The sequence below is a fragment of the Mustela nigripes genome, chromosome 1 (genome assembly GCF_022355385.1).
Source record: "Mustela nigripes isolate SB6536 chromosome 1, MUSNIG.SB6536, whole genome shotgun sequence".
Classification (NCBI taxonomy): Eukaryota; Metazoa; Chordata; class Mammalia; order Carnivora; family Mustelidae; genus Mustela; species Mustela nigripes.
Window position 1 is genome coordinate 40,459,704 of NC_081557.1, and position 18,216 is coordinate 40,477,919.

Below are 18,216 nucleotides of genomic sequence, written 5' to 3' on the forward strand. Positions count from 1 at the left end.
TGCCTACTTGTTTGTGATCTCTGTCTGTCAAATAAAAAAATAAAATCTTCAAAAAAAAAAGGGGGGGTGGGGAGGAAGAAAGAGAGGAAAAACTTTTACTGAGTAACTACTAAGTGGTAGTCATTTTCTTTTTTTTTTTTTTTTAATATTTTATTTACTTATTTGACAGAGTAAGGGAGCACAAGCAGGAGGAACTGTAGAGGGAAAGGGAGAAACAGACTCCCTGTTGAGCAGGGAGACTGACACAGCGCTTGATCCCAGAACCCTGGGATCATGACCGAGCCGAAGGCAGATGCTCAACCATCTGAGCCACCCAGGCACCCCATAATGGCCATTTTCACATGTTGTCCTATTTAATCATTATGTTTCCTCTGAGAAGAATTATTACTGTCATTTTTTTTATTAGTTAGAAAATGGATTTAGAGGAGTTAAATCACTTTTCTTTGGTCACAGGTCCACTTAAGCACCAAAAGGTAGGATTTAATCCCAAGTCAGAATGACCACAGAGCCCATACTCCTTTCCCTATACCACAACACTTTTTCTGTAAATGACAATATAGCGATGTCAGCTATTCCAGTACATAAGCTTGAAATCAGTCACATGCCAAAAACAAGTAAGAAAAATAACTCAGGACTCCCATCCCAACTTCAGAGAATTTTTCTTAAATCCATTTGCAATAACAAGGAAAAAGGGAGAACCACTAAAAACCTTTAAGAACTGTTCACTCGGGGCACCTGGGTGGCTCAGTGGGTTAAAGCCTGCCTTCGGCTCAGGTCATGATCCCCGGGTCCTGGGATCAAGCCCCACATCCCCGGGTCCTGGGATCAAGCCCCACATCGGGCTCTCTGCTCTGTGGGGAGCCTGCTTTCCCCTCTCTCTCTGCCTACCTCTCTGCCTACTTGTGATCTCTGTCTGTCAAATAAATAAATAAAAATCTTAAAAAAAAAAAAAAAAAGAACTGTTCCTTCATTGATGTAGTCACCAACTTCAGCAAAGACTTACCTGGTCCAGCTCATATGGCCAGAAAATATGTGTCTCACAAGGGTCAAAGATAAGTTTCTCAAAATTCTTCACAAAGTTAAAAAAAAAAAATGAAGCTAAATGTCATAGATAGCTAGAAGTACAGCCTGGTCTAAAAGTCTCCTTCTTCCTAATCAAATTCACTTTATTCTCCATTAAACAAAGAAAAATTGTTACTGGGCCCTCTCCCAGACACCCAGGCAATAGCAGTCCCAGTAGTTTATAATTTCATAGACCATTGATTCTTTTTTAAAGTTGGGGTCAAAATGGGCTTTTTAACTTTTTAATGTTTTCAGATAAAGACATTGAAAATTATACTTCCATTTCTATCATTTTACAAAAGATAGCAAAGAGCAAGGATATAAAAATCAGAATAAAGAAGTCACTAAGTAAGTCTAGTTTTTTAAAAAGCTGACTACATGGACCTTATTTTCCTCATTTTACCAGTGACGATTTACTCATTGATAAATACCAATCAAAGGAGTGTCCTTTAGCAATCAACTGGAGAAAATAATTCTCTGAGCTGTACTTAAGATAACCTTTTAGGATAAAGTAGACATGCCGAGAGCAAGTAAACAAGTCCTACAATTGGGATCTAAATCCTTCTACCCTCCCAATTGTCTCTCCTTCCACATTCCATCCCCCCTACCCCGGCCTTGCCCACTACATACACATACCATTACCATTAAGCAAAGAAAGAGTTCCAAGTCTGGAAGGAAGGAGAGACAATTTGCAACTCACAGTACTTTGAACCTAACTATACTAAATGCCATAATTTAGGCCCAGATAACTAGTTATATATTATGGCTGCAGGCTAAGGTTTCATGGTAATAGGGAAGAGATGGGGGAAAAATGAAGCTGGGAAGATATGCAAGTGACCAGTACTGCAGTGTTTTCATTCCTAGGCTCCTGATGGGCAAAGGAAAATATCATGGCATTAAAGTCATCAGAGACATAATAAGATTTGGGGGATTCTGAAATGATTCTAGTAGTAGTGGTATAAAATATGGACTAAAGAAATTGTTTAGGCACACCTAGACCTAGCTGATCATCAAACAATGGAGATTTGTAAAAGCTCAAAATCGTGGGCCCCCAACCCAGCCCAAAAGAATCAATATTTTTTTTGTTTTTGTTTTTGTTTTCATGTTTAGGACCTAGAGAGCTGTACTGAAGCAAACAAACAAAAGCAAAAAATCCCAGAGACTCAAATCTAGCTGGCCCCAGGATCAGTGAATGGGAATTGCTGAACTACAGAAAAGAGGGATTAGAGACAGTAAGACAAAGCATGCCAATGTGAAATGATAAGGGTTTGGACTATGGCAACACAGATAGGATAGAAAATGTATTCCAGAGATATTTCAGAGACTAGCCAGAAATACTGGCTCATTGATGAGATACCAAAGGAACTCAAAAATGACAGTGGAGTTTTCAACTTGGGCAACTACACGAATAGTTATTTCACTAGCCTAGTTAGGGTATGAGGAGAAAGTATATTTGAGATTAGAAGATAATAATCTTGGTTTGAGAATGTGTTGTTTCTGGTACAGAAACAGAATATCTGGGTGGAAGTATCTAGAAAGTAAATTTTTAGATTTGGGGAAAGGCAGGACTAAAGATAAAGTTTTTAAAAGACATTAACATGCAAGTGTTTTGGTAGGGGAAAAGGAGAAATTAGTTTGGAGGTAAAAAAACGATGAAAAATATCTAATAGCTGACGGTGAAAACTGTCGCAAGACAAACTCTAACATGCAAACTTTACTTCTCCAATTGCCAGTCTAATTTTCCCTGCATCTCCCTCTCAAAAAAGGAAAGGCTTACTTTGCTGGAGAGAATCTAAGTTAACCTTGGGAATGAGAAAGAGGCAGGGATACAAGGGAAATGAGGTAAAGAAAGAATCACAGGAGGGTAGATGTCAAGAGAGATTGGGGGAATTTATGGAAGGTAATGCCCCAGAGTCGTTGGGGGCGTGATGGAAATGGATAGGGTAGGAAGGAAATTATTACAAACTTTGCTGTGGCATATGTATGATCATAGTTTTTGAGAAACAGGAAAAACAGGATTATTTTGAAGCTAATTTTGGTTGTTGTGCTGTATTTCTTTCACTTCAGCATCACTGCAAGCCTGAATCATGGAGACCTATACTTAGTAAAGGATAAAGAATTATTAGATTTGATAATACAGTAAGTATTATTCCTGTACTATCATTACATTAAAAAAAAATCCCTAGAGTAGTATCACTGAGGGTACATGAAATAAGGGACAGAGTTTAAATGGTGGCATTAGATAGTAACTGTATTGGAATGAATTCAATTTATTTTGTCTTACACATTCTTTGACCTCTCCTTGCTTATTTCCCAAACCTGAGTTCAAGCTCTTATCTATCACTTTTCTTCTATACTCTTGCTCTTTTTCCAGTCTCAGCAAGCTCTCTGTCACACCTACAGTCCACCCTCTTATACTACATAAATAAATTTTCTCAGATGCAGAACTTATTATGCCATTCCTTGAACCTTTGAGGGCTCCCCTTTTTTTCCAGAAGCAAACCCAAACACATTACTATACTAAGAAGATTGGTGAGTTGACATTCAGCATCCATTTCAAGTGTGTGCCTTCCTAAACTGGAGAGGATGAAAAACTGAAACTACTCTTCCCAGACTGCCTATAGTTGGACTTCTGAAATCAAATAAGTTCTACCAAATATTGCATGACCACATGAGCAAGGAGACAGAAGAACCAACTTTATGCTACTTCAGCCACTGCTACAGGCAAGCATGATCATGGAGATACTGGGCTTTTCTGCAGCAAAGTTCCAGAATCTAGCCTCACAGAGTTGCAATCAAAATATTGGCCAGGGCTATATTCATCTCAAGGATCTATTTGAAAGGAATCAATCCCAAGTTCATTCATATTATTGTTGGCAAGATTTAGTTCTTTTTTTACTGTTGGCCAAAGTTTGCCCTCAGTACTTTCCCATGTGGAACTCTCCATTGGGGCAGCTTAGGAAATGCCAATTTCCTTCATCAAAGCCAGCTAGAGAAAGAGCCAAAAATAGAGGGTAACAGCATGAAGGAAATCATATTTTAGACCTAATCTTGGATGTGACATCCCATTACTCTAGCAATTATTCTATTCATTACAAGCCGTACTACGTCCAGACCACACTTAAGGGGAGGAGATTATGCAAGACCATAAATACCAGAAGACAGGGATCACTGGGATCCATTTTATAAGGCTGCCCCCCACCACATTAATGAATCTTTCTCATTCCTTTTCTTTGCAATTTGTTTATATAATGCTACATTGTATTATATACAATGTAGTTGTATATAAAGTTATATACATACTTTATTTTTTCCTCTTATCTCTAGCACTTGTGTAGTACATGCTAAGCTAGCACTACTTAGTTGGCTCTCAGTGAAAGTTGCTAAATGAATGAATGCATATATTCTTTGGGATTTCATGAGTTCTGAGTCTTACCTTTATCCAGCTATCTATACTGAGTGTTAAGATCATTCACTATAGGGCCAACTGCTTCTGTCTACCTAAATATTGTTCATCTTGATGTTTTACCTTTAGAATAGAATGCAGTTGTGAACAAACTAGAAGAATACATAAAGGCGATTGTATTTGAACTTAACTCTTGAGGAGGTTACTGACTCACTGCTATGAGCAATCTCATTTAGTATTTAACAATTAAACTGCAATGTGTTTTGAACTGCAGTCAAGTCAAAGAAAGCTGAGGTGCCTCAGCAACCACAAAGCCAATAAGTATTGACAAAAAATTGGTTTCCTGATCTCTAGATTTTTATTTTAGTCTTTGAAATCTAGGATGTTTTCCTGGCAATCTGGAATTCTACATACTTAATACAATCATTTTCTAGAAGTTAGATCCCCTTTGGAATATTTCCACACTTTTATTTTTTACTACTCCAATTGTGTTCTTATTTTTTTTGGATTTGGTCTTTAGCTAAGTTGAAGACATTCTGGTCAATTTTTTTTTATGATAAAAAAAGAAAAAATTAAAAGTAAAAATCTCTATGAATATGCAAAGACCTAATAGAACCTCCATATACATTACATATTCTTTATCTATAAAGATCATCATTTCAGCAAAAGTCAACATCATAAATCACAATAATAATAGCAAAGACTTAGATATTACAAATTGCATAAAACTCCTGTATCATAACAAAATATCTTAAAATCATATTATGTTAATCTTCATTAGTAGGTTTTTTAAAAGAATCTATTAAAAAGAAGCAAGACAAATATTTTAGAGAGAGAGTGGGGAGGGGCAAGGGAGAGGGAGAGAGAGAATCTTAAGCAGACTTGACGCCCAGTATGGAGCTCTACATGGGGCTTGATCTCACAGCCCTGAGATCATGACCTTAGCTAAAACCAAGAGTTAGATGCTTAACTACCTCAGCCACCCAGGCACCCCTAATTTGTGAATACTGAACCACCTTAAATCCCAGGAATAAATCCTACTCGATTGTGATGAATGATTTTGTCAATGTATGGTTGGATTTGGTTTGCTAATATTTTGTCAAGGATTTTGGCATCTATATTTATCAGAGATATTGGCCTCTTTTCTAAGATTGTTTTCATTTTCATTTGTCTGCATGTAATTTTTTAAATTTCTTTTTTGGTTTCTTGGTTGACCAATTCATTGTTTAGAGATATAGTTCTCTTTTTTGGTGATGTCTTTATTTGGTTTTTGTATCAGAGTAATGCAGACCTCATAGAATGATTTTGGAAGGTTTCTTTCCTCTTCTATTTTTTGGAATAGTTTGAGAAGAATTATTAACTCTTCTTTAAATGTGTTGTAAAATTTACCTGTGAAGCCGTTATGATTACTGATTCAGTTTCATTGCTGGTATTTGATCTGTTCAAATTTTCTATGTCTTCTTGCTTCAATTTTGGTAGGTTATATGTTTCTAGGAATTTATCCATTTCTTCTAGTTTGTCCAATTTTTTGGCATATAATTTTTCATAATATTCTCTTATAATTCTTTGTATTTCTGCGATGTTGATTATTTCTCCTCTTTTGTTTCTGATTTTGTTTATTTGGGTCCTCTCTCTCTCTCTTTTATGAGTCTGACTAGAGGTTTATCAGTTTTGTTGATCTTTTCAAAGTATCAATTTCTGGTTTCATTGATCTTTTATTTTTGTTTATTTATTTATTTTAGTTTCTGTATAATTTATTTCTGCTCTAGTCTTTATCATTTCCTTTCTTCTGTTGGTTTTGGGTTTTGTTTATTTTTCTGATTCTAGATGTTTCAGGTGTAGAGTTAGTTAGATTGTTTATTTGAGATTTTTCTTTTTCTTTAAGTAGGCCTGTCTTGGTATAAACTTCCCGCTTAGAACGACTTTTGCTGTATGCCAAAGATTTTGGACTGCTGTGTTTTCATTTTCATTTGTCTGCATGTAATTTTTTAAATTTCTTTTTTGGTTTCTTGGTTGACCAATTCATTGTTTAGTAAGTTGTATGTTATTTAATGTGCATGTACTTGTGCTTCTTCCAGATTTTTTTCTTATGGTTGATATCTAGTTCCATGGTGTTGTGGTCAGAAAAGATGCATGGAATGACTTAATATTTTTTAATTTGTTGAAGTTTATTTTGTGGCCTAATATGTGATCTGTTCTGGAAAATGTTCCATTGATTTGCAAATATATACAGATATATATTTGCTATATATTTAACAAAGTACAACATACATTCATGATAAAAGCACTCAACAAAGCAGGTTTAGAGGAACTATACCTCAACATAATAAAGGTCTTATATGTAAACCCATAGCTAACATCTTATTCAATGGGGAAAAACTAAGAGCTTTTCCCATAAGTTCAGGAACAAGACAAGGACATCATTCTTATTCAACATAGTACTGGAGTTCTAGCCACAGCAATCAGACAAGAAAAATAAATAAAATGCATCCAAATTAGTAATAAAGAGGTAAAACTTTCATTATTTATAGATGATATACTATATATAGAAAACCCTAAATACTCCACCAAAAGACTACTAAAACTGATAAGTGAATTCAGTGAAGTAACAGGATACAAAATCATTGTAGAGAAAACTGGTGCATTCCTATACACTAATAATGAAGCAGCAAAAAGTGCAATTAAAATAAGAATCCCAGTTACAATTTCACCGAAACCAGTAAAATATCTAGGGATAAACTTAACTAAGGAGGTAAAAGCCCCGTACTCTGAAAACTATAAAACAATGATGAAATTCAAGATGACACAAAGAAAGGGAAAGGTATTCCATGCTCATGGGCTAGAAGAACAAATATTGTTAAGATATCTATATTACCCAAAGGAATCTACACATTTAATATAATCCCTATCAAAATACCAATAGCATTTTTCACAGATTTAGAACAAACAATCCTAAAATTTGTATGGAACCACAAAAGACCCTGAATAGCCAATCTTAGAAAAACAAAACCAGAGGTATCATAATTCCACTCTTCTTTAAATTATATTACAAAGCTGTAATAATCAAGACAGTACAGTACTTGAATAAAAATAGACACATAGAGGTACCTGGATGGCTCAGTGGATTAAAGCCTCTGCCTTTGGCTCAGGTCATGATCCCAGGGTCCTAGGATCGAGCCCCCATCAGGCTCTCTGCTCAGCAGGGAGACTGCTTCCTCCTCTCTCTGCCTGCCTCTCTGCCTACTTGTGATCTCTGTCTGTCAAATAAATAAATAAAATCTTTTTTAAAAATAGACACATAGATCAATGGAGCAGAACAGAAAATTCAGAAATAAACCTACAGTTATATGGCCAATTAATCTTCGACAAAGGAGTAAAGAATATACAATGGGAAAAAGACAGTCTCTTCAACAAGTGGTATTGGGAAAACAGGAGAGCTACATGCAAAAGAATGAAACTGGACCAATTTCTCACCATACACAAAAATAAGTGCAAAATGTATTAAAGACCTAAATGTGAGGGACGCCTAAGTGGCTCAGTCAGTTAAGTGTCTGCCTTCCACTCAGGTCATGATCCCAGGGTCCTGAGATCAAGTACCATGGGAATCCTCACCAGAAGCCTGTTTTTCCCTCTCCCTGCTTCTCCCTCTGCTTGTGCGCGCTCTCTCTTTTTTTTCTCTCTGACAAACAAATAAGATCTTAAAAAAAAAAAAAAAAAAGACCTAAGTGAGAACTGAAACCATAAAATTCTATAAGAGAGTACAGGCAGCATTTTCTTTAACATTGGCCATAGCAACAATTTTCTAGATATGTCTCCTGAGGCAAGGGGGAAAAAAGCAAAAATAAATTATTGGGACTACATCAAAATAAAAAGTCTCTGTACAGAGAAGGAAACAATCAATAAAACTAAAATGCAACTTACTAAATGGGAGAAAATATTTACAAATGACATATCAGTAAACAGTTAGTATCCAAAATATATAAAGAACTTACACAACTCAACACCAAAAAAACCCCCCAAATAATCCAATTTAAAAATGGGCAGTGGGCGCCTGGGTGGCTCATTGGGTTAAAGCCTCTGGCTTCGGCTCGCATCATGATCTCAGGGTCCTGGGATCGAGTCCCACAGTGGGTTCTCTGCTCAGCAGGGAGCCTACTTCCTCTCCTCTCTCTGCCTGCCTCTCTGTCTACTTGTGATCTCTGTCTGTCAAATAAAGAAATAAAGTATTTAATAAAATAAAATAAAAATGGGCAGAAGACACACACAGATATTTCTCTGAAAGAGACATACAGATGAACAATAGACACATGAAAAGATGCTCAACAGCACTCATTGTCAGGGAAATGTAAATCAAAACTACAATGAGGTATCACCGCACACCTGTCAGAATGGCTAAAATCAAAAACGCAAGAAATACAAGTATTGGCAAGGATGTGGATGAAAAGGAGCCGTTGGGCGCTGCTGGGAATGTAAACTGGTGCAGTCACTGTGGAAAACAGTATGGAGGTTCTTCAAAAAGTTAAAAATACCTAGTAATCACATGACTGTTATTTACTCAAAAATACAAAAAACACTAACTCAGAGGATACCTACACCATCCCTATTTTTTTTAAAGATTTTTATTTATTTGTTTGATAGACACACAGTGAAAGAGGGACCACAAGTGGGGGAGTGGGAGAAGGAGAAACAGGTTTCCCACAGAGCAGGAAGCCCAATGCGGGGGTCAATCCCAGGACCCTGGGATCATGACCTGAGCTGAAGGGAGACATTTAATGACTGAGCCACCCAAGCACCCTGCACCATCCCTATTTTTTATAGCATTATTTACAATAGCTAAATTATGGAAGCAGCCCAAGTCTCCATCAATAGATGAATGGATAAAGAAGATATGGTGTGTGTGTGTGTGTGTGTGTGTGTGTGTGCGCGCGCACGTGTGTGTTAGAATATTTTTCAGCCATAAAAAAGAATGAAATCTTGTCATTTACAACAACATGGTTGGATCTGGAGGGTATAACGCTAAGTGAAAATGCCAGTCAGAAAGATAAATACCAGAGTATTTCACTCATATGTGGAATTTAAGAAACAAAACTAATGACCAAAGGGAAAAGAGAGAGAGACCAAGAAACAAACTCTTAACTACAGAGAACAAACTGATGGTGACCATCAGTTTGCCACCAGGAGAAGTGGGCAGGGGGATGGGTTTCCACCATATTTAAAACCCTGTAATATTAAATTTAATTTCCAAGGGAGATGGAGATTAAAGTGTGCACTTATCATGATGAGCACTGAGCAATGTATAGAATTGCTGAATCCTATATTCTACACCTGTAACTAATATAACACTGTATGCTAACTATACTAGAATTCTAAATTTAATTTAAAAAACAAAAACAAAGCAAATCTATTAAAGACATACTATCAAGTGGAAAAACGTAACAGAAATTTCTATGTAGTAGAGCTATGGGCAGGCGATGTCTCAATCTAATTGGATCAAGTCAGAAAATATGTTTGGGTTGTAAATCTAGAGAGGATGGCACAAGGTGTATACTGTTAGTAGACAACAGAGACCATGTGAACTTACCATGGGTATTGACTAGTATCTGAAGAAGCAAACCTGATCCCAATTTGGACTGAAACATGGCTTTGCCTGTGGGGGATCTAGCCCTATTTCTGACACCCCAGTGCAGGTAGGTCAAAGTATCAAAATACTCCGTCAAATTTCACTTTAATAACACTTAGAGTAAGTGGGTCCCCTGCATCTGGGAGAGGAAAAAGTCATGTGGTGGCAACCAGAGTTGAGGAACAACTCAATCTTTAATATAAGCAAGAGAATATTCCCATCCTTGCTCCCACTTCTATATGTCCCTTTCTTAATACCACCCCCCATAGGAAACCCAATTGGTAATAGCCAAGATCTCTTCTGGATCACATTTCACTGGTAGGTAGAGTTATTTTGTTTTAAAGCCCAGTACTATCCCTAGCACTCAATGGTCTGCTTTCTATCTCAGACCCTGGCAGGGCCTGGTCCCTAGAGGCCAGGTACCCATCCTCGTCTATCACTTCCACTTTATTTTCGTGGTTAGATAAGTGGACTTGTGGTTCTTATTGTGTTCTTCTCTTTCGGGATCCTACGTAAGCCTCCAGGTTTAAAGCCCTATGCTCAAAAGTTCTGCAGAGAGCCCTGAACTGGAGGTTATTGGCTGATATCTACCAAGTCTGGGTAGGGTCAAACATAATTACCTTATTACAATGCCTATATTTCCTTTATTCTCTTTTACCAGAATGATGACTTGGGAAGCACCAATGTAACCTGCATTTCTCTAGGTCTGTTAAAGCAGAATCCTGCTTCTTGAAAAAGAGTAACTCTCTGGGTTATTCCAGAAGTAGGACACTCAGATGTGATCACAAGCAACTATGGTCACCTTTTACATGGCATTAAGTTTCTTCCCATTGCTCTTGGCCTAATTACCCTCCAGTGAGTACTATCATGTCTTCTACTAGATGCATTCACCACGTCTGCTTGTTACTTTCTTTCTGACCAAACATCATGACTATCTCCTCTAGGTATCACCACAGCTACCAGGTACCACTGCCTCTGCTAATCCCTGCTTCTATATCTTCTGGGAACTGCCACACTCACAAGGAACCACTGACTATGCCAAATTCTTCTGTTGTTTCCCTGGTTATATTCTAGTTCGCATCCACCAAGTAACAATGCTGCTTCACCAAATGATGACTTGTCTACTAGAGACTGCTGCCTTTCCCTTCAGTTACCACAAAAGCCTTCAGGCACTGCCATCTCTGCCAGGTATTACTGCAGTTAACATTGCCTGACACTAGTGCTGATGCACTGGAATCCCTGAGTTCCCAAAGTTAAGAAATGTGTCTAGATAGGTTTGTGGGATTTAGCAAAATAAATACCAGAAACATCCAATTAAGTCTGAATTTCAGTCAATAACAAATAATATTTTGTTGTAAGTATGTCCCATATACATGTGTGAAGTAGCCATACTTGAGGCATACTTACACTAAAAAATTATTTATTGTTTACCTGAAATCCAAATTTAACTGAATGTCATGTGTTTTATCTACCAATCCTAGTGTATGACAAGATAAGAATTAGTACTTCTTGTTCCATTTGTACTTAACTCCATTAGAAATGGACACAGCAGGGGTGCCTGGGTGGCTCAGTTGGTTAAGTGGCTAATTCTTGGTTTTGGCTCAGGTCATGACATCAGGGTCCTGGGATCCAGCCCTGCATTGGACTATAGCAGTACTTAACCATAAGCTAATATACTGTCATTTTAGTGCAAACAGCTTTGCAGATTTTACGAGCATCCCTAGATAAATTTGTGACTTATTTAGTTTCATGGGAATTGGTTCATGGACAAAATTTAGTCAAAATTGCCTTGTTCCATCTAACTCATCTAAGGATTTACTCCTCATCTAAGTCTTTATTACATGGTCATTCATAATGGCCTGACTTCTTTTTCCCTTCAGATGACCTCTCTTCCAAGGAGGAAAAAAGAAAAAAAAAAAAGAGCAATAGAGGAGGAAGTTATCCTTTTGAGGTATTAAAATGTATTATAAAATATCTATAATCAAAACAAGTGCACTAGCACTAGTGCATGAAAAGACCAGTATACAGAATAGACATCTCACAAATAGACCTAAATTTGTATAAGAATGCAATAGATGGTTTTAAAGATTTTATTTATTTGTCAGAGAAAGAGAGAGAGAGCACAAGCAGGGGGAGCGGTAGGCAGGGGGGAAAGTAGGCTCCCCGCTGAGCAAGGATCCTGACATGGGACTTGATCCCAGGACCCTGGGATCATGACCCGAGCCGAAGGAAGAAGACTAACCAACTGGGCCACCCAATATATGGTTTTTAAAAGGGGACAAATAAGATAGGAGGGGGAAAGATGGACTAAATTGTATTGGAACAATGGAGAATTGCTTAGTAAAAAGGATAAAATCAGATCTTTCACATAGTATGCCAGGATAAATCCCAGATGAGTCAAAGATTTAAATGTAATAAATGAGGGACGCCTGGTGGCTCAGTCAGTTAAGCTGCTGCCTTTGGCTTGGGTCATGGTCCTGGGGTCCTGGGATTGAGTCCCGCATTGGGCTCCTTGCTCAGTGGGGAGTCTGCTTCTCTCTATGCCTCTCTCTGCCACTCTTCCTGCTTGTGCTCTCTGTCTCTCTCTCTCTCTCTCTCTGACAAATAAATAAATAAATAAACAAATAAATAAAATCTTAAAAAAAAATAAATGTAATAAATGAAACCTTATAACTACTAGAAGAAAATATGGGTGCATTCCTTTATAATCTAGAAGAAAAGAAAATCTTCCTAACTATCATGCAAAATCCAGAAGCAATAAGGACATGATTGGTATCTTTATGAAGCCTAGACTATATATATATTTTGAAAAATCTGACCATATAAAAATAAAAAAGTTTGCATGGCCCCAAATCCCAAAGTCAAAAGACAAGTGATAAAGTGTGAAAAGGTACCTGTGATTTAAAACATAGTAAAGGGCTAATATATTTAATACATGAAGAGCTCTTAAACACACAAAAAAACTTAGCCCACTGCGGAAAATAGACAAAAGAATAGACAATTCACAATAAAAACAAAAATGGTTCTTAAATATAAGAAATCAGCTTGCTATCACTCATAATAAGAAAAATGAAAATTAAAACTAATTCCTGCTATACCATTTTACAGATTGGCACAAATTAAAAAATGTGACAATATTCTTCTGACCCAGGTGCACAGAGCACTCTTATACATTGCTGCTGAGAATTCTTCCCCTAGAGAGAACTTGGGTAATACCTGGCAAAAAAAAGTGAAATTACTTACATAAAAGATCATTCACTGTTCAACTCAATGGGTAAAATCAATAATGTCCATCAAAAGGGTTTTAGTTGAAGAAACTATGATAAATCCATATGTTGGAATTCTATGTAGTTGTCAAAAAATGAGGCAAATCTCTAAAATATCTATTCTTTAATTACTCTAATTACTAAGTGATCTTCAGGATATATCACTAAGTGAAAAAAAAAAAAGAAGTCACTGAACACTATACTTTCTGTAGAAATGGTGTGGAAAACACAAACATGTTTTTACTTCCATTTTTATTTGTGTGTGTATGCATTTGTTTATATTTGCAAAAATCTTGTAAAGAAAGACCAAAATGTTTAAATATAGGAAAATGAGGTATCAGGGTAGAGGACTGGAAATTGGCATGGTACTTCTCCAAATGTGCCTTATTATGTAGTTCTAACTTTGGAAACAGTGAAAACTTTAACATTTCAAAAGTGAAGTAAACTTAAGAAGCAATTTCTAAAAATAAAAAAACAAGCTGCCGAACCACTAAAAAAAAGAATTATTCCAAGGGTCTAGAACACAGCTATTTTGACTCTATATTTTAGCAATACATATTTTAAGGACAAATAGAGAGTAAGTACACGTAAACTTTACTCAGTAACCAAATAGTCAGTAGTAATACTGTTATTTTTATTTTGAATCTATTTTCTACACCTTATAATATAAATAATTACTTAATGTTATTAGGTAATAATATTTTCAATGTGAGATTAAAGAGATAAAACTATTAAAATAAGTGTTATATTTAAAACCCTGTAATATTAAATTTAATTTAGGAATAATAGTATGAATTCTAAATTGTTATTTTCTTTTCAAACATATATATTCCCAAAAAACAAATAAAAAATATATATTCCCTAGCTCTGTCCTTTGAAAAGGACTAGAAGTAAGGACAATCTAATAACTATGAAATATATCTAGAAACCAGAGTGTAGTCTCTAAATATCATTCCTCATTGAAAGGATCCAGAACTCCTTGGAGGAATGGCTCATTCCAGGTCTAGAAGATAGAGGATAAGACAGGGAGGGACCAGAATGCAAGAAAGTTGTCTTGTCAAAAAGATACTATGATATGATTACAGTTGGCTAAAGATGGAACTACACAACAAAAGTAATATTAAATGCAATTGGTCAGATATATAAAACCCACAAATTTGTAGTTATACTAAAAAAATTTTAAATTCCACACATTGGACATGATTGCTAGTAATTAGGTACCAAGTCCTTAAAAGTAAAAAATTTGGCATTTTTCTTGACTTTCCTATATGGACAGTATTTCAAGGTAACCAAATAGCCCTAGTTCATTGAAAAGTTGTGTTTTGGGTTTTTTTTTTTTTTACAGAAATGACACTGATAAATAATTAGAGAGCCACCATTTTGTAATTCCTAATAAAATGGATTCAGACTACCATCCTAATAGATACAATTATTAGATAAAATATTGATGAGAACCCCAACGATCAGTCTTAAAGTAGGACAAGCAGATATTGCGGGCACGAAAGTAGCAAGAAAATATTCTTGCCAAAAGAGTCTGATGGAATCTGAATCTAATCAAACCTCTAAAGCCAAGCTTCATTTCTAGAAAATGGGGTGGAGGGGGAGACAAAGCAAATGGCACTACAAGGAAGAAAACACATAAATCCAGAATGTAGGAATAGTCTATACAACAACTGACCTAATGTGATAGTCTGTACATGTCAATGTGGCTAGACTTTAGTCCCTAGTTATTTCAAGCAAACACTAATCTAAGTGTTGCTATAAAGGTATTTTTTCTATGCAATGAAGTCCATAGTCAAGTGACTTTAAGTAAGGGAGATTATCCTACATAATCTGGATGGGTCTTTTTCATCAGTTGAAAGAATTTAAGAGCAGAACGGAGGGTGTTCAGAAAAATTCTGTGCATAGTGGTTTCAGCTCATGCCCACGAGTTCCATTTCTATCTTGTCTTTCCAACTCTCGAAACTGAATAAGCCAATTCTTTGCAATAAATCTCTTAGTATGTATCTCCTACTTATTCTGTTTCTCTGGTGAACCCCAATACACCCAGTTTCTGCAAGAAGGTATTAGTATGATAAAAAGAGGGGGAGAAGGACTATTCTCAATTAAAAGAAATTTCAACTATAACAATCAAAAAGTAGTGAGAGTACAGGGGCACCTGAGTGGCTCAGTGGGTTAGGCTGCTGCCTTCGGCTCAGGTCATGATCTCAGGGTCCTGGGATTGAGTCCCGCATCGGGCTCTCTGCTGGGCAGGGAGCCTGCTTCCTTCTCTCTCTCTTTCTCTCTGCCTGCCTCTCTGCCTACTTGTAATCTCTGTCTGTCAAATAAAATAAATAAAATATCTTTTTAAAAATAGTAGTGAGAATACAAATTATATTTTTAAAGATTTTATTTATCTAATTGACAGACAGAGATCACAAGTAGGCAAGAGAGGCAGGCGGGGAGAGAGGAGGAGGAAGCAGGTTCTCTGAGGAGCAGAGAGTGCAATGTGGGATCATGACCCAGGCCGAAAGCAGAGTCTTTAACCCACTGAGCCACCCAGGTGCCCCAAGAGTACAAATTTATTACCTGTAAAGGACATATTTTAGATAACCTGGGAAATATAATTATGAACTTGCTGCTTCTAGTCCTTGTTTTCCATGTAGCAGAGTGATAAACTGACCCCGGTTTCTGTCTCTGGGAGAAAACTTTGTCATTTCCCATTGGTCTGTCTGTGGCAACAAGGACCCAAAAGACCAAGGTGGATAGCTTCCAGGCTTGGAGTAAGTATTCTCGTTGTTGTTCTTGAACTTTCTGACTTCATTACCCCTGGCCCTGTCAGTATACATTGGCTTGATCTTTCCTTGCATTATACATGATAAAGGTAAGGTTTGAGTTTTGCATTTGCATAAGGAGAAACATGACTTCTTTGTTCTACAGTTATTAGGCCTTCCTGGCTTAGGGAAAAAAACAAACAAAAAAACAGACTTCCAGCTAGAAGATTTTAAAGGAGAGAGGCAGCCGACTGATAGTATTACAACACTGATGTGACAGCTAGGGAAGAGAATGTTAACTTGTCTCCAAGCCAAAAAAGGTTGTCAGAGAAGTAGATTCCTCTGATTTCAGTAAGGCAGAAAGTGTTCAAAGGAAAAGCAAGTAAGGACAGAGGAGTTGTTGGCAGGAGAATGGGAATTCCTGAGGTCAAACTGAGGTAGCTAAGGGAGAGAGGAAGCTAGTTTGGAGTGAGTGAAGATGAGGTATGCCAAAGCAGAGTGAACTATAAAGAGTTGCAGAGATCAGTGACCGTAGGCCATAGCAATAAAGGATTGTGGGGGAGAGTGTTAGGAGGTGGTTTGAAATGACATGGTAATAATGGGAATAGGCAGTATATAGAATGACTCTCCTCAAGATCCAGGTAGATCTTTGAGGCAATGGGATGGTAAAATCATCCATTTAAAGTAAGTTCCCAAACACTGGGTTCCATTTTCTTGATATGTTCTGGCCTAATACTGAACACCAGCACCTTTATGGTATAGACTTAATAAAGACAATGTTTTAAGTTGCTTGGTTTGGCAGCAAGATACAGGATGGACTGAATAAATATGTTTCAGAATAAGTTGATTGGCTAAGATGTTGTTATACTAATCTATCTATCAGATACCAAGGAACTTATATTGAGATGGTAATATGGAATGGGTTAAGCGCAATAGTAGAAATATAATGAAGTAAATAAAACTTGTGGTTCTGAAATCAGATAGTGGATTTGAATCTCTGCTCTACCATTTATGAGCTACATGAACTTGGGCAATTTATTTAACCTTTGTAGGATTGTTTTCTATAAAATTGAGATGATATTGATATCTATCTTTTAGGGCTATTGTGAGGCTTATGTGAGATAATACATATAGAATACTTTTGGTACCTGGTACACACTAAGAACTAAAAAAAAAAAAAAAAGGATAAAAAAATAAAACTAGAAGAAATTATAAAGAAAGTACAGAACAGCATGACAGAATGCTTTAGGAGACAGAAAGAAATCTCTTCATAAGTTTTAGCCTGGGAGACCAGAAGGTATACTGAAGCTCCTTTGATAAGGAGGTTGTTGAATTCAGGTGCCCATTACTGTAGTTATTCATTCCTCTGGGAGATACTCTATATAAATACAGAAATACAGGATTAGAACACTGATGAAGGATAACAACAGGCAATGTTGATTAGGAAATTATCTGAATACAGATGATAATTGAAGTTATGAGTGCCTGAGTTCCTCAAATTTTCAAAAATAAAAGCAGAAAACTGAGGACAAAGCTTGAGAAGAAACAACCAGAAAAGACATAAAAACCTTAAAAAGGGGTTACCTGACTGGTTCAGTGGGTTAAGCCTCTGCCTCGGACTCAGGTCATGATCTCAGGGTCCTGGGATAAAGCCCCGCGTTGGGCTCTCTGCTCAGCAGGGAGACTGCTTCCTCCTGCCTCTCTGCCTGCCTCTTTGCCTACTTCTGATCGATCTCTCTCTCTCTGTCAAATAAATAAGATCTTTTAAAAAATAATAATTTTTTTAAAAAGCTCAAAATGCATCATCCTAGAATATGATGAAGCTCTAATCTTAATTACAGGTAGCCAGTTGTTCCTCTGTATTCTACACTAATATAATTAAAAGCAGTAATGTATTGAGGAAAAGCACTACACTAGTGGCCAGGAAATCTGGATTCTAATCCAGTTTAGTTAATTTGCTCTGTGTTCCTTAGGTGAATCACTTGTCATCTTTGGAGCTCAATTTCCTCATCTACAAAGGAAGATTGTTGGACTAAATGATGTATTAGTTCTTTTAACTTCATGATTTTTATGAATAAATATAGGAAGTTTAAAATGTTTATAATCCAA